General features: G+C 48.3%; 1 protein-coding gene and 1 pseudogene across 1 annotated transcript in view; one reads left to right on the plus strand and one right to left on the minus strand.

Moving 5' to 3' along the window:
- Window positions 1-23,934, minus strand: part of CEP350 (centrosomal protein 350) — a 1,478,431-nt gene that overhangs the window by 1,216,134 nt on the left and 238,363 nt on the right. The gene's annotated exons all lie outside the window — the stretch shown is intronic.
- Window positions 15,514-15,894, plus strand: LOC144755082 (stress-associated endoplasmic reticulum protein 1 pseudogene; annotated as a pseudogene).

The following is a 23,934-nucleotide window of genomic DNA, read 5'->3' on the forward strand; positions in this document are numbered from 1 at the left end:
AGAGTGCAGATTGTGGGTGCAGATTGTGGGTGCAGATTGTGGGTGCAGATTGTGGGTGCAGATTCAGAGTGCAGATTCAGAGTGCAGATTCAGAGTGCAGATTCAGAGTGCAGATTCAGAGTGCAGATTCAGGGTGCAGATTCAGGGTGCAGATTCAGGGTGCAGATTGTGGGTGCAGATTGTGGGTGCAGATTGTGGGGGCAGATTGTGGGTGCAGATTGTGGGTGCAGATTCAGAGTGCAGATTCAGAGTGCAGATTCAGAGTGCAGATTCAGAGTGCAGATTCAGAGTGCAGATTCAGGGTGCAGATTCAGGGTGCAGATTGTGGGTGCAGATTGTGGGTGCAGATTGTGGGGGCAGATTGTGGGGGCAGATTGTGGGTGCAGATTGTGGGTGCAGATTGTGGGTGCAGATTCAGAGTGCAGATTGTGGGTGCAGATTGTGAGTGCAGATTGTGGGGGCAGATTGTGGGTGCAGATTGTGGGTGCAGATTGAGAGTGCAGATTCAGAGTGCAGATTGTGGGTGCAGATTCAGGGTGCAGATTGTGGGTGCAGATTGTGGGTGCAGATTGTGGGTGCAGATTGTGGGTGCAGATTCTGGGTGCAGATTCTGGGTGCAGATTGTGGGTGCAGATTCAGAGTGCAGATTCAGAGTGCAGATTCAGAGTGCAGATTCAGAGTGCAGATTGTGGGTGCAGATTGTGGGTGCAGATTGTGGGTGCAGATTGTGGGTGCAGATTGTGGGTGCAGATTGTGGGTGCAGATTCAGAGTGCAGATTCAGAGTGCAGATTCAGAGTGCAGATTGTGGGTGCAGATTCAGAGTGCAGATTCAGAGTGCAGATTGTGGGTGCAGATTGTGGGTGCAGATTGTGGGTGCAGATTCAGAGTGCAGATTGTGGGTGTAGATTGTGGGTGCAGATTCAGAGTGCAGATTGTGGGTGCAGATTGTGGGTGCAGATTGTGGGTGCAGATTCAGAGTGCAGATTGTGGGTGCAGATTCAGAGTGCAGATTCAGAGTGCAGATTCAGAGTGCAGATTGTGGGTGCAGATTGTGGGTGCAGATTGTGGGTGCAGATACAGAGTGCAGATTCAGGGTGCAGATTGTGGGTGCAGATTCAGAGTGCAGATTCAGGGTGCAGATTGTGGGTGCAGATTGTGGGTGCAGATTGTGGGTGCAGATTGTGGGTGCAGATTGTGGGTGCAGATTGTGGGTGCAGATTGTGGGTGCAGATTGTGGGTGCAGATTGTGGGTGCATTCAGAGTGCAGATTCAGAGTGCAGATTCAGAGTGCAGATTCAGAGTGCAGATTCAGAGTGCAGATTCAGAGTGCAGATTCAGAGTGCAGATTGTGGGTGCAGATTGTGGGTGCAGATTGTGGGTGCAGATTGTGGGTGCAGATTGTGGGTGCAGATTGTGGGTGCAGATTGTGGGTGCAGATTGTGGGTGCAGATTATGGGTGCAGATTATGGGTGCAGATTATGGGTGCAGATTGTGGGTGCAGATTGTGGGTGCAGATTGTGGGTGCAGATTCAGAGTGCAGATTCAGAGTGCAGATTCAGGGTGCAGATTGTGGGTGCAGATTGTGGGTGCAGATTGTGGGTGCAGATTGTGGGTGCAGATTGTGGGTGCAGATTGTGGGTGCAGATTGTGGGTGCAGATTGTGGGTGCAGATTCAGAGTGCAGATTCAGAGTGCAGATTGTGGGTGCAGATTGTGGGTGCAGATTGAGAGTGCAGATTGTGGGTGCAGATTGTGGGTGCAGATTGTGGGTGCAGATTGTGGGTGCAGATTGTGGGTGCAGATTCAGAGTGCAGATTCAGAGTGCAGATTCAGAGTGCAGATTCAGAGTGCAGATTCAGAGTGCAGATTCAGAGTGCAGATTCAGAGTGCACATTGGGGGTGCAGATTGTGGGTGCAGATTGTGGGTGCATATTCAGAGTGCAGACTGTGGGTGCAGATTGTGGGTGCAGATTGTGGGTGCAGATTGTGGGTGCAGATTGTGGGTGCAGATTCAGGGTGCAGATTGTGGGTGCAGATTCAGAGTGCAGATTGTGGGTGCAGATTCAGAGTGCAGATTGTGGGTGCAGATTGTGGGTGCAGATTGTGGGTGCAGATTGTGGGTGCAGATTGTGGGTGCAGATTGTGGGTGCAGATTCAGAGTGCAGATTGTGGGTGCAGATTGTGGGTGCAGATTCAGAGTGCAGATTCAGAGTGCAGATTGTGGGTGCAGATTGTGGGTGCAGATTGTGGGTGCAGATTGTGGGTGCGGATTGTGGGTGCGGATTGTGGGTGCGGATTGTGGGTGCGGATTGTGGGTGCGGATTGTGGGTGCGGATTCAGAGTGCAGATTCAGAGTGCAGATTCAGAGTGCAGATTGTGGGTGCAGATTGTGGGTGCAGATTGTGGGTGCAGATTGTGGGTGCAGATTGTGGGTGCAGATTGTGGGTGCAGATTGTGGGTGCAGATTCAGAGTGCAGATTCAGAGTGCAGATTCAGAGTGCAGATTCAGAGTGCAGATTCAGAGTGCAGATTCAGAGTGCAGATTCAGAGTGCAGATTGTGGGTACAGAGCAGATTGTGAGTGCAGATTGTGGGTGCAGATTGTGGGTGCAGATTGTGGGTGCAGATTGTGGGTGCAGATTGTGGGTGCAGATTGTGGGTGCAGATTGTGGGTGCAGATTGTGGGTGCAGATTGTGGGTGCAAATTGTGGGTGCAAATTGTGGGTGCAGATTCAGGGTGCAGATTGTGGGTGCAGATTGTGGGTGCAGATTCAGAGAGCAGATTCAGAGTGCAGATTCAGAGAAAACTCAGCAGCACCACCACCACAGCATCAATCTGTGCAACCATTCAACAACAACTGGTTCATTTATGTTCTCTCAATGTTTCAAGCTTTATTACAAATGTCACAAAAAGATGTTATTTCACTTCTGTTCTTGGATTTTCATCACAATAAAATACACTGAACATAATCTTCACAAACGTTATTTACAAAAGTTTAAGCTATTGCCAATATAAATTACAATCACTTTTATTTAAGTATTAATTATTTAAAAAAATTAAAAGCCGTTGCTATTTGTAATATCAATTCATCTAAGTCACGTAAATACAAAACATGTTGCATTACAAATGCTATAGTCGTCACATGTGCGAAAGTTATAACTATTGGCATTGAAAATGACAAAGCTATTAATTTAGCTATTTTCAAAATCAACACATAAATAAAAAAATTGTCATTTACAAGACCAATAGCTCAAACTTTCATAATGCGAGACCTATTGCATTGCAAATGCTTGTTTGTTTTTGTGCTCCACCCTTGGAGTTTTTGGAAGGGTGTGCACTATCAATGTGTCCGAGTCACTTGGAGGTGGTTTGCTGTCCACCTCTCCTGTTGTTTCCACGTCCACTCGCCCTCCCACGAAAGGACTGGCCCCTATGTTGATATTGCCAGTGCTGTTTTTGCTGGCCTTGTTGCGTATGGGTGTCGCTTTGGTGGGAATGTTGCAAGGATTGATGCGACGTTCCCGGCTGGTTCCCCATCCTCCCGTGTGGTCTCCGTGACGGGATCCCTCTCTTTGCTCCCCTGAATTACAAGGCCCCCATGGATCTTGCGGTGTTGTTATCTTTTTTGAGCTGTGAGAGCTTGTCGTCCACTGGTGCTCCGAACAGTGTTTCACCATTGAACGGAGTGTTCAGGATGTTGTGTTGCACCTCTGGTTTAAAGCCTGATATTCTGAGCAAGGCTGGTCTCCTTTCTGTGATGCCCAGCATCATAAGTCTGCTGGCAGTGCCTGCACCGTCCAGTGCTGTTTTAGGCAAGAGTTTGCCAAGTTCTTCCCCTCCTCTACCAGGTGCGAAGCCCTTTGTTGGTATTCCTGAGGGAGGTGTTTCACCAACTGTCCCAGTTCTTTCATTATTTTGTAATGGTGTCTGTTGAGCAGTGCGTTGGAATTAGCCATGCGCCAGGGCATAGCGGAATTTCTTTCGATTTTTCTTCCCGTAAGGGCCATCCTTCTGCTCTCTTTGTCTGGGGATGGACCTGAAGTAGTTGGGACATTGGCCCTTTTCCTTGCTGTTGCAGTAATGATAGAGTCAGCAGTGACCGTCCCCTGTATGTAGGGTGGGTCCTTTGATGAGTGTTTGTATTTTTTCTCCGTCCTTGGCGTGACGGGTTTACAAGTCGCAGGCTCCTTGAATGCCTCTCTTCCTTGTCCTTTGATGCTTTCAAGCTTTGGCAAGTACTGGTTCCTAGTGTGCATTGGGAGTAGTGTCTCTACTAGGAAATCCCCTTTCGGCACCTCTTCCTCGAGCTTGACTCTGAACGCTGTTGCTGCGTTCTTGATGCATTCATTATAAAGACCGATGTCGTCAGGCGGTGAGGGATATGTGTCTACTCCCTCTTTTGGACTCTCAGCTTCGATGTCCTGCCACTCTACCTCCTGTGTATCCGAGTATGTCGATTCTTGGTACGCCCTCTGGTCGTCATCTCCCTCTTCTTCTTAATAGGGGGTATCATCTTCCTGATACGTCAGATCTTCCAAGCTCTCTGGTGTTGCTTCGACCTCGAAGTCTTCCTCTTCTTCCTCGACCAACTGTACTACCGGTGACTTGGGCCTCAACGGAATTGTGTAAGATTTCATTTTTTCGTCAAAATCTTTCTTTCGCTGCAGGATGTTCTCCATCTCTGCCTCGAGTCTCCTTTTCTTTCTTTCCATCTCCGCCGTCTGGTCGGCGTCGAGTGGTTGTGCCGCTCTCTTTGCCATGCAAGATGGCGTCGAGACTGGTTTCAGTGGCGAGACTGGTTTCGGTGGCGAGACTGCTCTTGCGTCTTTCATCGACTTCGAAGTTGTTTTCGTAGTCGAGCGCTCCTTTTCTTGGACGCTTTTCGACGACTTTAGCTGGTCGCCATCCCTCGGCGCCAGGGAAAGACCCCGAAAGCGTCGATGCCGAAAACTTCGGCGTCCGCGCTTTCGGGGTCTTTCCCTCGTTTTTTTAGAGAGTCTTGGGCACACTGTCGAGAGTCTTTCGGGCCTTTTTGGGGCGTCTAGTCTCCTACCTGTTCTGTAGTCTTCTTATTATCGGTCTCTGCGACCGTGTAGCCGATGTCTTCTTCGGCGGCGTAATCCTCCTCGTCGGTCGAGAGCCCGAGGTCTCGAAGGGACGGTGGTTGGCCCTCGCCCTCATGGTGTAGTTTGCTATTCTTTGCCTCTCTCTCATTCGAAGGGTCTTCGGCGTGAATGCTGAGCAGGCGTTGCAGTCCTTGCTTTCGTGGTCGACCGGCAGGCAGAGGTTACAGACTGGGTGTTGGTCCTTCTGCGCGTACTTGTGGTGGCAGTTGCGGCAGAATTTGAATGGGTTGTTGTCCATGTCTTGCGTTCCGGGGGCCCCCTGATTGCGCATTCTCCTCTGGATGTCGAATTACATTGACATTTTTTCTTTCTTCGTCGTCCTTTCGATGGTGTAGTCTTCCTTCGTCTTCTCAAAAGTTTTTCTTCCAAAAAATGTGAGTTTTGCTTCTCTTCTCTCCTGGTCTCTGGAGCCCTCTCGGGAACGATCCAGACCCAACGGCGGAAAAAAGAATCTGAAGATGGCGCCCAAGGGTGGGAGCTTCCGCAGGAAGCATGCCGACGTCACAGGAAGGACACCAAAAGGTGGGACGTCGACTAATTTAATCCACCACTGAAATGACCTCATATTTCACCATATTAATTCACCACTAATCCTTTATAGGCTCCCTGAATAGCATGCGTCAACAAGCGAGCGATAAATAAATACAAACCTTTGTCCTACTCTATCCTTCTGCTATCATTCCAAATCCAAATAACTGACTAACCTATCCACCACTTAAAATGTACTTGCATGTTTCACTATACTAATTCAACACTAATCCTCCGTGGATCCCGGAGTAGCGTGCTACCCGCCGAAAAAGTGCTTCGACGCCTCGTCAGGGGTAGTAAGCGCTATATAAATGCAATTACAATACAATTACAATCTAAGGAAAAGATGATCCGATGCAGCTGGCTTATATTTTTTAGGTATCCGAGCCAGAGCGGCTTTAGCAGATGCTGGGGCGAGGAAGAGATCCATCATCCGCTCGATGATACCAGGGACCAAAGGGAGCAATGGCCTTTGATGGAGTCTCAAAAATGATGGACGTGGTTGTCTGAGGAGCTGACATGGTGATGCCCAGCTTCTGAGCTCCTCTGGTGAGAACATCATGAAAAGTGTTCACATCATCAATAGGCGACACTCTGGAAGGAGGACTATCCGTCATGGTAGGTGAGTAATCCCTTTTGGATGAAGGTGTTGAACAGGAAGACCAAGACGGTGCAAACCCCCTCTTGCGATGTCCCTGAGCCGGCCTGCGTTCAGGGGATCTGCCTCGGTGTTCTCTGGCCCGAGTGGTGGGTGATCTGTCCACTTCTTGCACAAGACGCTGCAATGGTGATCTCTGCAGCGGACTGGAGTAGTCCGTAGGCCATTGAGCGTGACCTGAGAGCCCTGTCTGCCAATGATGGAGATGTTGCAGCCATCTGGAAGAGAGATGGATCAAAGGAGATCGCTGTCTCCTTGGAGAACCTCTTGGCAGTGATTTTGTAGGCTCCTGCGAGTGAACAGAAGCACTGCGTGATGACGCAACCGTCTGGGGTGATCTCCTAATGGAGTGAGAGGACTCTGCGGTTTCTGAAGCGTGATCGGCGTCTTGAAGAGCGATGCGACGTGGATGAGTAGTGTCTTGACATCGACCTCCTCTGTGTCACCATCACTGGTGAGTTCCCAGAGCCTGATCGTCTCCTCGACGTCGATCTCTCAGTGTGATTTGAATGTCTGGAGCCCATAGACCTCGCCTTCGACGTTGAGCGTGCAGGTGACCTCAACGATGAGCGGGTAGAGGGAAAAATCCTTCTTGACGTCGATCTTTCTCTCGATTATGACCGTCTTCTAGAAGTCAGTGGAGTCGAAAGCGGGACACTTCACGTCACCGACGGAGACCGCTGTCTCGACGTCGAACGGCGTTTGGTATATTTCACTTTTGGTCTCGACGTTGAATACCTCGCAGTCGGCGGAGATCGTGCCTTCGACGCTCTCTATCGGCGTCCGCGTCGGGCTTCACTTTTTTGAGGAGACTGCTTCTTACGAAGATTTGTGATATTAAGTTGATTTGTGTTACTTTATACTACGACAAGTAGTGAAGATACTACAAGAATTGATTGGAATAAATACCACCTACCATTCTGAACATTGTGTGAAGATTCTAACTCATGTTACATTATGCCCGGGGTGGAATATTAATTAGTTTTAGGATCCTCATTGACAAGAGAGATGACGGCATGATCGCCAGAACCCAGAGACGGCAGATGAACTCTGTTCGAGGGATGCTTGAAAGCTGGCAGGGCCCTTTTCAACAGGTATGGTGTAGGAAAATATACTATGTTGTGTGGTTGTGAGACCCTACCATGTAACAATATCACCATCTTTTCCTGGTCCAGTAAGTTTTCTGTAATAAAACCTTTCGCTCAATAATGGGGAGCTGCGACACAGAGCAGTGTGGATTAATCAAAGGAACAAGTGTAAAGCATTTAGTATTACCAAAACAGTTAATGAGTAAAAAAATGACAAAATCGATTAAGGGAAGCCAGAGATATGATTTCTGAAAGGTAAAGTCCTTTTTACTTAATTTCTTCTTTAGATGCAATAAATAGTTTTTTTTTTATTTAGTAAAGTTTTATTGAAATGACATTGAGCAATCAATACAAGTACATCCACTGCATATCTCGATATATACGATACAGCAGCTCAACGCTCATAAATCTATGAACAGTAACAACATAGCCAAAGGTCACGTTATGTAGTATACCTGCAGGAGCACCCTACATAAAACATGCTGGTATGGGCGATCCAGTGGTATCTAAGGCCTTCACACCCCGCTCGCCAGCTCATGATCACATTATCAGAGGTGTCAAGGGTCGTGTATATCAAACGCTTTGAGTACACCATGTCAATCAGAAGTTAGGTCGTCACAAGCAAGCAAGTATTCCCACAGTGGAGCCCAAATGTCTGCGGGCCGTGACGACCTTGGCAGTTCGTCTGCATAAGTCTCTAATTGATCTCGACAGTACTCAACATCTTTAAGCCAATCATCCGGTTTGGGGCACCTCCGGCTGTCCCAGGTGAATAGCACTCGCCTCTTCGCCAGCAACAATGCCAGTTGTACAAAGTTCCCAATTTTCCCTTTCAACTGCGGCCCATGCCCCAACAAACAGAGTGATGGAGTGTTACACATGTTTAAACCCGTCATATCATTGAGCATCACTATTATCTTCGCCCAGTAACAAAACACTCGTGGACACTGCCACGCCAGGTGTACAAAACCCGCCCCCCCGTCCACACCTTTTACAGTCGTCAGTTGCTCTAAGCCCAGCTCTCCACAATCTGTGAGGGGAGTGATATGTCTGGTGTAGAAACTTAAGATGTATGATACGAAGATTACTGTTGGACGATAGTCGTCCTGTGATGGAGCAGACCTTCATCCATTCCTCGTTAGTCAGTGGGGGGTCAATGTCAGTGTTCCACTGCGCCAGGTATTTGGCGGCGTCATGTGGTGTATCTTTCTGCACCACCCTGTATAGTTTGGTGAACAGTTTTCTTTTCATAGGGACTGTAATTGCCAATTGTAGCGCCAACAGCATTGCTGGTTCATTTGGGAAACACGGGTAATGGTCTTGGATTGCTCACCGCAATCTGTAACACGTGAATTTAAACAATAATGTAGGGTTTTGGATGTATGAGAGATCTTCCTCCATGAGGTACGTACCCTCCGGGAATACGTCACCCATATGCGTGAAGCCCACTTCTCTTAGTGCCCTGACAGATCCCTGGTCCTGTGCGACTGACAACGCTGTGTGTCCTTCTATAGGTAGCGCGGGCGCGTATAATGGTAGTTTGTTCGTGCGTTTACCTATCGCCTGCCAGGGTGTCACAGTGATGTCCAAAGTATTGATCTCTAGTTTGGGAGTGCGTCGTTGCGTGTGTGTGAGAATACTTCGCAGTGGAACCGGATAAGCGTCACCCTCCTCTACCGCAACATGTGGTGTGAAAGCGTGCGGCTTGTACCAGTAATAGGCGAATTGAGCCTGGCAACAGAGGCAGTAAACCTAGAAGTCTGGCGCATTGAACCCGCCTTTTTCAAATGTGAGTGTCAGTGTCCGCCAGCTGATCCTTGGTTGCTTTGCGCCCCAGACAAGTTGCAGCAGCTGAGTTTGCAGGGTTTTAAAAAAATGTTTCGTAAGCGGGACCGGTACATTACAGAACAAATATAAAAACTTAGGCAGCACTACCATCTTTATGATGGAGATGCGGTCTGCCAGTGACAACGGGAGGCACACCCATTTGTCAATTTGCTCGACCAACGACGTGTAAGCCACCCCGTAATTCTCTGCAATGACTATCCTCGGGTCTCTATGGATCCATACACCGAGGTACTTAACAGGGTCCGCAGACCAGAGCAGTGGGTATTCAACTGAGGGAGGGGTAGTGGCTGCCGTCAGGGGAATGATTACAGATTTGTCCCAGTTAATATTAAGACCGGAAAACAGGCCGAATTTCACATACTCCCGGAGGAGAGGAGATAAGTACAGAGTGGGGTTGCGGACATAGAGGACCATGTCGTCCACGTACATTGTAATTCCTACGGGCCGGTTGTGGAATTTGAGAGCTGCCTCCCTGTGTATTTGCCTTATCTTACAAGCTAACGGTTCCAGCACGATGGCAAAAATAAGTGGGGATAGAGGGCATCCCTGGCGTGTGCCGCGATTTATCTCAAACGGGTCAGACGTGTCGCCCCGCACCCGAACTCTCGCCGATGGATCAGTGTACAGTATCGTGATCCAACGTATAAAAATTGGGGGGAATCCCATTCTACTCAGAACGTACAGCATGTACCTCCACTCAATTGAATCAAACGCCTTTGCGGCATCTAGGAGAACAGCAACAGCAGGCAGATCTGGATTCAAAACAGGCAGCATGGCGAAGATTGTACGTAAATTGAGGGAGGTAGAGCGGTCGGGTATAAACCCAGCTTGGTCGGGCAACACCAACAATGGCATAAGCGGCTGCAGTTTCTGGGCGAGTATTTTGGCCAGTATCTTTGCATCTAAGTTGATGAGACAAAGGGCGATACGATTCACAATGTTCAGGGGCTTTATCTTTTTTCAAGAGGGTGATGATCAGTGCCTGCCGGAGGGAAGGAGGGAGTCTGCCACTTTCATATGCTTCCGCACATACGTCCAGTAGATGCGGGGCTAATATGTCTGCATGCGCTTTGTAAAATTCGGCAGTTAGCCCATCAGGGCCAGGGGCTTTGCTATTCGGGAGCGATTTAATAGCGTCCGTCACATCCTCCACATCTATTGGGAGGCTAAGGTACTTGCGATGGGCATCCGACAGCCACGCGCAGGCCACATCATCGAAATAGTCGTGCATGGCCTGTTCGTCCATCCCTGCCTTAGATGTGTATAGCGTGGCATAGAATCGACGGAATTGCTTCACTATCGCAGGCGTGGAACAGTGGGTGTTCCCATACTTGTCTATCATACGCTCTACTGGAAAGTAATTAGCTCTATGCTGTAAGCGCCAGGCTAATGTCCTCCCTGGACATCCTCCCTCGCCGTACCGCCTGGCCACGTGTCGCTAGGAAAGGTATTTTACCTCCGACTCCGCAAGTGTGTTGTAGCCATCTATGAGTTTATGTATGCTAGCTAGAGTGGATTTCGATGGGGAAGTGTCGTACTGTATTTCTAACTCCCGTAGTTGCCTCCCAATAATAGTTAGCCTGCCCCTTATGTCCCGTAGTATCCCTGCTGATGTGCTAATGCATATGCCTCGGATGGTAACTTTGAAGGCCTCCCACAGCGTCTCCGACTGTCCACTGACCCCATGCTATCCTCAAAGTCTCGGATAATGGCAGTTTTTATGGTGTCCGCATATACCGGGTCAAGAAGTGACTCAGCCCTGAAACGCCATGTAAAGGGCTTGTGAGGGGTGTGAGGAATGCATAGTGACATGAACACCGGATTGTGGTCCGACAATTTCCTAGGGAGGTTACGGACATCCTTAACCCATTCATGCGCCCCCCCGCTTAGCAGCCAGTTATCCAGTCTGGACCACCCATTAGTCGCAGGTGTAACATGCGTCCCCGTCTTTGCGGCTCCGTTCCTTTGCCGCCACACATGTACCAATCCAAATTCTAGCATACTATCTCTCACACATTTGGCCACCTTCACCATCCGAACGCTTGGTGTGTTAGAATTATCCAGTGTGGGATCTAGATAGGTGTTAAGGTCACCCCCTATTAAAAGCTCAGTTTCGGGCCAATTGCATAATTCCCGGAACATATCATGATAGGATGCTGCATCATCCACCACCGGACCATATACACTAACAATGGTTATTAGGACATTATCTAATTTCCCCAGCACCATTGCCCAGCGGGCATCGTGATCCGTGCAGGTTCGGACCTCAGTAAAGCCCACCCCACGTTTTATGAGTATTAGAACCCCCCCTAGCATAGGAGGAGTACGAGGACGCCAGTCGGTAGGACCCCCATCGTCTAGCCACGCTAGCCTCCGTCACTTTAATTAGGTGTGTTTCCTGCAATAGTGCAAGTGTGATATTGTGTCTGTCTAGTTGCGCCAGGACTTGCCTGACTTTTTTCGGTGTGTTGAGCCCTCTGACGTTCCACGTGACACAGTTATATGTGTTCCCTGTCATATGACATGCGGAAGTGCCTTGCAAAATCTCCTGTCGCACCAGTATAAGATCGCAACCCACAGCTTCAGTGATACAGTGCAATGTTCACAATGTTGAGGACCTTTGGCATAAACTAGACAAACTCGAATCCTCCCTCCCCCCCACCCACTTTGGCCTTCCCAACCTGCCAAAGACATGTCCCAATTTCAACATTCCCAAGAACCCCAACAGAAATTAACAATAGTCCCATCGGGATCACCCATCGGGGGCTGCAGCGGCTACACCCACTCCCGGATATCCTAGGGAATGGAGCACCCGGTATAACAGAGTCTCGCAAAAGCCTGGCGTGTCTGGGAAGTCATACCAGATGATGTTGGATAGTGCAGGAAACAGCGTTCTACATTACCAAGAAGTTGTTCTCATAGCGGTAACTCCCGACCTCCGTTGTCTGGACATCAGGTGTATATGTGTCACTGTCCACTCGCATGGACTCTATGCACAGCTCACTCATCGATATCTGACGTCGGGGAGCTAGACGGGTGCTGTCTCTGGCGCAGCAGGGCCTTCGCATGTTCCACTGCGTGCTTGGGGTTTGTGAAGATCTTTCCTTTCTCCATGGCACCAATTCGCAAGCGCGCAGGATATAACATTGCGTATGAAATCTGTTCCTTCTGTAGTATTTTCTTGACAGACTGGAATTCTTTACGGGCCGCTTGGACATTTGCAGTAAAGTCAGGATAAAACGACAATGCATTGCCTTGATAGATAATCGCGCCCTTTAGCCTGGTGATGCGAAGCACCGTATCACGGTCCCTGAAATTGAGCAGGCGAGCTATTATAGGTCTTGGAGGGGTGCCTGGCGGTGGGCACGTCGCCAGAGATCTATGCGCCCTTTCAAATGCAAATAGAGGAGAGAGTTCATCTTTGCCACATATTTCCTGGAGCATCGCCTCTACGTAATCTTCCATTCGCCCCACATTTGTTGATTCCGGCAGCCCTAAAATCCGTATATTGTTTCGGCGCGAGCGCGCTTCAATGTCCTCATTTTTTGCCTGAATTACCGCCAGCAGTTTCGTGAGGTCGGACGTTTTTTCTGCCACTTGCTGAAGGCCATCTTCTGCGTCCGTAATGCGCTGCTCGGCCTCTCCGATGCGCGCCGCATGTTTATCCAATTTGCTCGAAAATTGATCCATCCTGCCATTTAGCACCTATCTTCCCGTCTATACCCTGAAGGCTTGCTTGAATGGCAATCAGCGCCTTTTCAATCGCCGTGGAGGAAGAAGTCGGCGGATCTAGCTCGGAATCAGAGGCCGTGTTCTGCCCCAGCTTATTCCCTTTGCGCAACTCAAAGGTCAGTCGGGGTTGGTTTTTTTCAGGTATCCCCATTGTGCTGCGGTACGGGTGCAGGTCTCGTGGCACTGTGCTCGTTGCCACGCCCTGTAAGGCGGACTGACAAAGCAGTGATGAAGATTCGGGCGGCCCGTTCCTGCAAGACCTCTCACAGACTGTACCCGCCTTGATTGGGCGCCAAATTCGTAGAGGTCGATTGCTTCCAATGCCCAGGGACCATCCAGACCAATCGGGGTCACCACTCTACGCGCTGTGCAAAAATATGTCACCAATAGTTATCCAGCGCCGCCCTCTAGCTCCGCGTGGCCAGGGGCTGTGGAATCCCACGCGAGCGCGTTGTAGTCCCTGGCGCTGCGCGGCCGTCAGCAGGGCGGTCAGTGCACTGAACGGAGCTCCAGAATCCCAGCAGTAACAAGCAGCGTCGGGACGGCCAGAGGGAGGATGGAAGACTGGGGGGGGGGGGGGGGGGTGGGGGGGGGGGGGGGGGGAGGGAAACGGCAGGAGGTGAAATGCAGCAAGGCCTCCTGGCGCGAATCCGCACTGCGGCCTGTCACGTCGTCTGACGCCAGGAGCTTGCGTAGGGCCGTTCCCCTGATCCACCCCGGCACCCCCTACAGCCCTTACCCCGGTCCGCAACTATAAACCCACTCAGCAGTCACACCTCAGTGGGACTTCTCCGCAACGGACCGGTCGTCTCTCGATCCAGTGAGGTCTTCCAGCAGCCCGCAGTCCGCCTCCAGTGAGATCCAGGCCACCCTTAATTGCCCGCTGCGTCGCTATCGGCAGGAGTGTCAGGACCCCGGCGTGGACTCCAGATCCTCGCACTACCAGGCAGCTGCAACGTTGTCGGGGCAAAGGTAAGCGAACCGGAGGATGGGGGGGGGAAGCGGCGATAGGCTAGATGCAGCAAGGCCCCCCCGGTACAATGTCCCGCTGCGGCCTGTCACGTCTGCAGACGCCGGGTCCTTGCGTAGAACCGCTCCCCCGAATCAACCCGGCCCACCCCACAACCTCCGCCCCCAGCCCGCAGCTCCGCGCTCCACTCAGCACCTGTATCTCGGCGAGATTTCACCTCACCGTCTGCAGTCCACCGGCAGCTAGGCAGGTCGTTTCGTGGTCCGGTGAAGCTTCCCCACAGCTCGCAGTCCGCCACCAGTCATACTCAGGCCGCCATTACCTGCAAGCTCCGGCAGCCATGTGGTCTTCCGCGATCAGGCTTTCCAGCTCGGATCTGGCGCTATCAAGCATGTACGGCTAGCGCCGAGGGTCAGGAGTACGATCCCCTGATCAGACCGCCAAAATTACCAGGCTGTGCACAGGATAAATGCAGGATAATTAACGGTGGCTGGCAGAGCTACACTACTGTGCGGCCATCTTGCCGAGCTCCAAGCCACGCCCCCCCATGCAATAAATAGTTACACGTAGTTTGTAGACAACTGTCTAAAACACTTGTTAGAACCTAGGAACAGTCTTGGAATAACAACGAAGAGTGGGTGCCGCTCACAGTGACCACTCAGAATCAGGGGGCAGTTACCTGTCAATTTCAGCGGTTTAGGGCTCATTTGTGCATCTTGTGCCAAGATGTTATCCTGATGCCAAGTATACAGGATGTGGGTGATGCAGCAGAGATGAAGTGAGTGCTCCTTGGCCACCCTGATTTCCACAGGTATCAGGGGTCGTTCGTGTCTGGCCAAAATTCTCGCTCTTCCACAAAGGAAAAAAAAAGTGTGGGGGCGGTAGGAATTTAGTCCAGATGCTGGTTCAGTTGCCACTGGTAAACTTGTTTCCAAGTTCGAGACATCTTCGGTGGTTCCTTGTAGGTATGTTTTTCTTTCCTGTAGGGTAACCAGAGACCAGAGTCCACTTCAGGGATGGCCCTGGGTCCTACAGAGTTGGAGACACCTTGGATAAACAAAGACTGGGTCGCCCAGTGAGCACTTCGGCATGCAGCAGTGGGCAGGCGTACCTTGGCAGCTGAACTCTTTGAGAGTGCAGGAATCTTCCAGTTTTTTTTGCCTGGTGCTGAACATGGTGCTAGCCAACTAGCCCTTGGAGCCACTTATTCTGTCCTGGCACCAGTGGTGCTCTTTTCCATGACTGGGGACAGCAAGTACAGTCTTCTTTCTGGGTCCGTCGGGTGCTACAGGTGCAGTCAAGTCTTTGGTGTAGCCTCTCTTTGCTGGGTCCGGGGATCAGCAGGGCAGTCCTTCTATGTTCCTTCTAGTCCAGAAGTGATCTGAGGATTGTGGGTGTGGGGTGCCACTTTAATGTCAACTATGTGTTTGTGGGAGGCGGGGCTGTTTTGCCCAGTTGCTGACGCTGGCAACTGCCTCTCGGCTCCGTTCCTTATTTTCTTAACGGTGCTCCCTGCGGCGGCAGCAGCAGCAGCTCAAGTCCTGCCAGCAGCGCCCACCCACTTACCCCGCAGCACAATCAGCATTGTCTCCTTCTACTGGTGACGCAACACGATGGTGGCTAAGCAGAGGATACGGATGGCTAACGAGAAGCACAGCAAGAACATCACTCAACGCGGAAATGTAGCTAAGACCACGAGGAATGCACAGGAGGAGAAGTCCTCGGTAGGACCCTGGCTCCTGGCGCTCTTCATTTTCGTGGTCTGCGACTCAGCAATTTTCCAGATTATTCAAAGTATCCGGATGGGCATGTGAAGCAGCAGATCGTAAAGATGTTTCCTTTCTCCTGTGAAAAGTAACAAACAGTTATTCAAGATGTTTGGTATCCAACCTTGTTTATGCATGTAATCCTGCATTACAGCTTGTCCCAGACGGACTCTGTCCACGATCTTGTGACTCGTTTCATTGCCTCTTTCATACAAGTCATTCCAGGTGTCTTCACAGGTCACTCCAAGTTTTTTATTCATTGCCACAGTGCCTTGAAAAGCACCATTTGTATAATGCAATAAAGGTTGAAATGCTAAAAAAACAACAACAAAAAACATTGTGTTTGTGGGAGGGGAGCACTCACTAAAATGAGGCAATAGTTCCCACTAGGCAACCCATCACACTTTACATCACAACCTGAGCGTGTTGGCTACCAAACTTTCCCAGGATATCCCTCTGTACCCGAATCCAAGACAGTGAAAGTTTTCTTTCCCTGGGAGGAGCTCTGGGCACACCACTTGGGTACACCCAGCATAATGAGGCACTCCTCTTGGAAAAACTAGTCGTGTAACGGGTTTTCCCTCTCTGAAGGAGATGCCAGCCTGTCTGCCTACACAAGCAAGCGAAGGTGTGATCGCCCATTGCTTCACACAGGCGGTAGGCTCTTTGAAGCGTGGCCATCTTTGGCCATGCCGGTAATCATTGTGCTGGAGAAGGTCATACCTTTTCCCATCAACAACTCTTTGCTCCCAGCTCCTGGAAACGCTTCACAATTCCTAAAAAAAGAGCAGAATGTGATCTTTGGTAATAACTGCTGCAGACAGACAGACAGACAGAAAGGCTACTAAGGATTTGGGCAACAAAGTGGTGACTTTCTAATTTCACCTTTCTAGCAAAGGTTGCCCTAAATCAGATCTTAGCAATGATTCAGGTTTAATGTAATGATTAACAACATTTGGTAATGCCTGATCTTGTGGAAACTATCTAGTCGCAGATTCCTTAACTTAGAATTACTCCCAAGGGTCGGACTGGATCTTGAAATTCTTAAACAGTACAACTGCGCGCCAATAGATGGCGTTGTGCGGCTCTGCATCAGCAGCACCGGTTATGACGTGTGAGTGCCTATACAGGTGGCACCCCAGCGTGCTGACATTTGTTTCTTTGCTCGACTTTTCACGCCAAAAGGGAGGAGCCACGAAGAATGCTGATGCAATGGTGTGCAGGCTAAGAGCCTTAGAAGATTAACTCTATACAAAAACACATTCATAGAGCAGGGAGGGTCAGAAAGGCATCTGCGGATAGATAGAGTCTCTATCAGATAAGGCATTATCGAAGGTAGGTAACTTGCTCATCTGACAGACTTGCTCTAGCCGCAGATTTCTTAACTTAGAAATGATACCCAAGCATTACCTCCCGCAGATTTCTTACCTTAGAAATGATACCCAAGCATTACCTCCCGCTGGTGGGTCCGCAAACAAATTAGACAAAAACGTCCACTGTAACCAAATGGGCAAAATGCTCACCACAACAGACCAGACTGTCCTGACAGCAATGTTTGGTGAACATTTGCAGTGACACCCACGTTGGTGCCCGACAGATGTCCAGGACAGGGACTCAACGAGCTCACGCAGTGGTTGCAGCCTTGGCTCTGGTGCACTGAGCGTGCAAACACTCCTAGGGTTGCTTTTTGTCCATGGCGTAACAGATTTTTATGCACAGCACTATACATCATGAGATTGTTTGTTTCTGCACAGCCCTTCCTTTCTTTGCAATAAGATACTCAATAAACAGTTGATCGTCCACCCAAAACTCTTTGGTATGATCAAGGTAAAACAACAACTCTCTCTTTGGGTTCCAGAGGTGGGGTCTCTATGCATCTCTTATAAGGACAAGCCAGAGCAAAGAAGATAGGCAAGGCAACATTCAGGCCTATGTGAAAAGGTGTAACAACCTTTGGAAGGAAGGAAGCATGGGTCCTCAGAAGCAGTTTGTCTGGATAGAAAGTTATGTAAGGAGGGTCCACAGAGAGTGCTTGCAGTTTGATCACCCTCCTGTCCGATGCTATGACCACCATTAAAGCCGTTTTGATGGTGAATAGTAGAATTGGGGAGTTGTGCAGGGGTCCAAGGGCACGCACATAATAAATGCTAAGACCAGGTTCAGATCTCATTGGGCCATGATGAATTATCTTGCATGGAATAGAAGCCCCTTAAGTAACATAGTCATATCAAGAGACTTGAACAAGGTTGGTTTGGCAGTGGCAAGAAAGCAGAGATAGCCAGCAAATTACCATTAATACTGCATAGAGCAGAGTATTGCTGGGCCAGATAAAGAACAAATAAACAAAAGGAATCCAATCCTTTGGGTGTTAGGTGTGTCCTCCACGAGTGGGGAGCACCCTCGTTTGTTTTAAGTGCCCTCACACACCAACAGGCCCCTTGGTGTCATGCTTCATCATCGGGGTCCTCGTACCCCTCTACGGGGTACGGCGTGCTGCAACCTGCGAGTACGCGGGAGCACTTATAAAGACTATGTGTGGTGTGGATGAGGTATTTTTAGGTGTTTTTTAAGTGAGTGTATAGTGGGGTTTTAGTGAGTGAAGTTTAAAAAGTACCTGGCTCGTGGGGTGACAAAAAAAGTTTTTAATGGGCCCCCGGGCTGGTGCTATTAAAATTAAGTGTGGGAGTTTTTTTACGCAAAACAATGTGCGTCACCTCCTTTCTGTGTTCGTCGACATGTTTCGGTGTAAAAACACCTTCTTCAGGACGGGGTACACAAATCCCCACCTTCCTCACGTTTCTCTAACTTTTTTTAAATTAAAAAAGTGAGATATATAGTGCAGGTAAAACAGTGTACCTAACAAAACGCCGCTTAGTAGTCGACCTGTTAAGAAAAAGAAGACAAAAAATCTTTTGTGGTGGTCCGCTTTTCTTTTCAACAACCGTGGTTAAAGTGACCAGTGATTTACAGGTGACCAAAATTGCGGTATAGGAACATACTATAGGTGTAATTCGTGCCTATAGTGAAAAATTATTAAAAAATGGGACAGACGAGACTCACTTACACATAACATAAAACACACGTTCTAGATTTAGCGTACAGAGTTATTAAAATGAATAGTAACACCATTTGTAGTCATAGATATTTCTCATGTTGTTTTGTGCCCCTGTAAGGAAAAAAATAGACACTTCATGATCCTGTGTCTATGTAACATACTGTTTTGAAGGGGTAGAGATGACCCATGAGCCAAGTATCCAAACTTCAGTGTCCCTTCTATTGCTTTGCACCTGGATAGAAACACTTAGGTCAGAGGACTGATTTTACTTACATTAGCGTGGTGCAGACAGCGTTGCCCAGTGTTGTATATACTCACAAAAACGGTGAAGTAATGTCTCCCGACCGACCCCTTCGTGGCTCCGGTGATTATGCCGCCGTGAGTATGAGTCTCGGGTATTTATACCTTTTCCGGTCTTTAAGTTAATTGTTAGAGTGTATAATTGGCGTTTCCGCCCTGCCCTTCTAAGGGGTTGTTCCCGGTTCTGCTCGCGGCTTGATGTTGCAGTGTCTCGCTACCGCGCATGCGTGTAGCTGGTCCCGCGCATGCGCGAGTGTAAAATGTGCACTGATCTCCTCGCATTGAGTTTAATGGGAGAAGGAAGTGTCCCAAACGATTATACACACTTGAAGGTCATCTTAAACAGTACTTTGACCCGTGTATGTTCAGGATGAGACTAGAAAGATGGAATGCACGTGTTTTGAATATTTATTTGTTCTAGTCTATTGAAAAAAGGGAGATGGAAGTATTCAGAAAGTTAATATAGACTCCTTGGTCCTCATAAACATGTACACTGATCAGTTTATGTTCAGGATGAGACTCTAATGGTTTTGCAATACATGCACTAAATGGCCACTGGTGCTTGTGTTTATTGGGCTAGTACAGTTGATGCCCTTTTCCCAATGTGTCTCAAGAGTTCAATAGTTTGATTAGAAGGTAAGCTCACACCACTAACCCGTATAAACAACACATCCCCACCTGGAAAAGGTATATTGACGATGTGTTTGTGATTTGGCAGGGAGACCATCAAACGGTGATACGGTTCATGGAATGGCTGAACTTACAGAATCGTTTCCTGAAATTTACTCACTCTGTTTCTAACGAGACACTAGTGTTTCTTGACCGTAACATTTTTCATGAGGACGACAAGTTACATATTACCACATACTTCAAGCCAACCGCAAGGAACTGCCTCCTTAGATACGATAGCTTTCACCCCCGCCATCTGCGGACAAATTTACCGTATGGACAATTCTTGCGACTCAGGCGGAACTGCACCCAGGTCAAGGACTACAAAGCACAAGCCCATGACTTGAAAAACAAACTGCGGAAAAGACAATATCCAGATAGGATTATCAACACCGCCATAAAGAGGGCCAAAAACAACAACAGGGAAGCCTTGTTAGAAAACAAAACCCCTGTAGCACAGGGAACCAGCAGACTCATCTGTGTGACAACATACAGCTCACATTCCAACGAAGAGTCAAAGTTGCTGAACAAAGACTAGCGCATTCTTACGAGCAATACTCTGAAAATTGAAAAACCAATGTTTGCCCATAAACGAGGAAAAAACCTCAGAGACATGCTGGTTCACACACGACCAAAACCACAACAACAACAACAACTCTCACTGCATGGCCTGGGGGGCCACTACCCATGTGGAAACTGTGCAACCTGCCATCTCACACAAAAAAGCAAACAACTGACCTTCACTAACGGAACGAAGTGGGAACAACGGAAAATAACGAATTGTAATAGCAGAAATGTTATTTACATGATTACCTGCCCATGTAAACTGGAATACATAGGCATGACCACGAGATAAGTGAAGGTGCGAATTGGTGAACACAAGAGCAACATGCGTTGCAAAAAGATCACCACGAAGATGGCTACCCACTTTCTGGATCTTCAACATTGTGTCAATGACATAAAATGGACAGTAGTGGAGCAGCTGCCGTCAGAACAAGAACTCTTTGAAAAAGAACAAAGATGGATATTTCGTCTGGGGATAAGCATCCAAGGCTTGAACGACAACATCCCCTGGGGACAACTAATATAGGGACTATCCGTTTCTCAAACTATTGAAACATAACCTATGCTGACCTTTTAAATGAACGAATGTGTTAAGACCCATCCTGAAAACATCATCCAACTGCAAAACAATCAGGCAGCAGTACTAGAGCTTACCTTCTAATCAAACTATTGAACCCTTGAGACACATTGGGAAAAGGGCATCAACTGTACTAGCCCAATAAACACAAGCACCAGTGGCCATTTAGTGCATGTATTGCAAAACCATTAGAGTCTCATCCTGAACATAAACGGATCAGTGTACATGTTTATGAAGACCAAGGAGTCTATATTAACTTTCTGAATACTTCCATCTCCCTTTTTGCTATAGACTAGAACAAATAAATATTCAACACTCGTGCATTCCACCTTTCTAGTCTCATCCTGAACATACACGGGTCAAAGTACTGCTTAAGATGACCTTCAAGTGTGTATAATCGTTTGGGACACTTCCTTCTCCCATTAAACTCAATGCGAGGAGATCAGTGCACATTTTACACTCGCATGCGCGGTAGCGAGACACTGCAACATCAAGCCGCGAGCAGAACCGGGAACAAGCCCTTAGAAGGGCAGGGCGGAAACGCCAATTATACACTCTAACAGTTAACTTAAAGACCGGAAAAGGTATAAATACCCGAGACTCATACTCACGGCGGCATAATCACCGGAGCCACGAAGGGGTCGGTCGGGAGACATTACCTCGCCGTTTTTGTGAGTATATACAATACTGGGCAACGCTGTCTGCACGACGCTAATGTAAGTAAAATCAGTCCTCTGACCTAAGTGTTTCTATCCAGGTGCAAAGCAATAGAAGGGACCCTGACGTTTGGATACTTGGCTCATGGGGCATCTCTACCCCTTCAAAACAGTATGTTACATAGACACAGGATCATGAAGTGTCTATTTTTTTCCTTACAGGGGCACAAAACAACATGAGAAATATCTATGACTACAAATGGTGTTACTATTCATTTTAATAACTAAATGTAGAACGTGTGTGTTTTATGTTATGTGTAAGTGAGTCTCGTCTGTCCCATTTTTTTAATAATTTTTCACTATAGGCACGAATTACACCTATAGTATGTTCTTATACCGCAATTTTGGTCACCTGTAAACCACTGGTCACTTTAACCACGGTTGCTGAAAAGAAAAGCGGACCACCACAAAAGATTTTTTGTCTTCTTTTTCTTAACAGGTCGACTACTAAGCGGCGTTTTGTTAGGTACACTGTTTTACCTGCACTATATATCTCACTTTTTTAATTTAAAAAAAGTGAGAGAAACGTGAGTAAGGTGGGGATTTGTGTACCCCGTCCTGAAGATGTTTTTACACCGAAACATGTCGACGCACACAGAAAGGAGGTGATGCACATTGTTTTGCGTAAAAAACCTCCCACACTTAATTTTAATAGCACCAGCCCGGGAACCCATTAAAAACTTTTTTGTCACCCCACGAGCCAGGTACTTTTTAAATTTCACTCACTAAAACCCCACTATACACTCACTTAAAAAACACCTAAAAATACCTCATCCACACCACACATAGTTTTATAAGTGCTCCCGCGTACTCGCAGGTTGCAGCACGCCGTACCCCGTAGAGGGGTACGAGGACCCCGATGATAAAGCATGACACTAAGGGGCCTGTTGGTGTGTGAGGGGACATAAAACAAACGAGGGTGCTCCCCACTCGTGGAGGACACACCTAACACCCAAATGATTGGATTCCTTTTGTTTATTTGTATAAGTTCAGGGAGAACGAATCCTTTCTTGATCTAGTCTCTCTCTCCTCCTTTTGTTATTGATAGAATACCAGATAAAGAACAAACAATAATATGTGGGAGAGGGGTGCAGAAAGTGGGTAAATGTTCTTGGATGCACACAAAGTCAAACTTGTCCCAACAACAGGAGGATACTGTCTTGGTGGAGGGATGCCTGGCTACAAGAATAACATTGCAGACTTCAGGGGGAAGGTCAAAAGCCGTCAACTGTCACCGCTCAATGTCCAAGCATGAAGGCACAATTCTAATACAAATATCCCCTGGTGTTACAACAGAAGATCCTCCCGAAGAGTCAACCTGATCGGAGGACCGATGCTCATGCTCAGGATACCATACTTTCCATGCCCAGTCCGTGGCCACAAAAATTAATTGGGCTCACTTATGCCTGATCAACTTGAGAACTTTGGACAGGAGTGCTATCAGCAAAAAGGTGTATAGAAGGCCTGAGCTCAGGTCGAGACGAAAAGGGTGTCCCAGTGAAAGCCGTCTTGGATACTCCAGCACGCAGAACTGCTGATATTATGCTCTTCAGCGGTGTCAAACAGATCTAACAAGGTTCTCCAAAATCTTGAAAGAGATCTTGCATCACCTCTGAAAGGAGTTGACATTTGTGATCTGCTAGGCATCGACAGCCGAGTTCATCCACCCTGGTATTCAGAGAAGCCACCAGGTGTTGAACCACCAGGGGAATTTCCTGACGTTCCAGCCTTGTCCAGAGTTACATGGCCTCTTGACAAAGGGTCCACGACCCTACCCAGCCCTGTTTGTTGCAGTACCAGCCTTAGACTTAACAGATGACACACACGACTCAAGGAGGAGATCAACACCAATTTATAAAAATAGCAAGTATCTTTATAATGGTTTAGGCATCAGAAAAAAATCGTTCAGGTAAGTACGTTTTTAAATATAAATTCCTTTCAATTTACAAAGTGGACACAGTGGAATTTCTGAGTTTTGAAAGGTTATCCTATTGAAGGAAGAACAAGTTCTGCAAATAGGTATAGATAGTAAAGCGACTTACAAGACCAATCTCCAAGAGTTAAGGTGAGTGTTGAGCAAGGTCCAAGGCAGCACCAACAGAACACCACCAACTGCACAAGAGCGGGCGAGTACAGGGTACAAGGTGCAAAACAGCCCAATAGATTTCTATGGAGATAGGTCACTGCGGAAAGATCCTGCAGGCTCTGCTTGGATGGCCAGTCAGGGTGAACACACCGGGGTGGTTATAGGCTTACAATGCTCGGGGATGTAGGGACACCTCGAGTCCTCTTACAATGTCCCAGGGGCGCTGGATGCAGAGGTGACTTTGGGCCTCG

Source organism: Lissotriton helveticus, chromosome 1_1, assembly GCF_964261635.1.
Source record: "Lissotriton helveticus chromosome 1_1, aLisHel1.1, whole genome shotgun sequence".
Taxonomy (NCBI): Eukaryota; Metazoa; Chordata; class Amphibia; order Caudata; family Salamandridae; genus Lissotriton; species Lissotriton helveticus.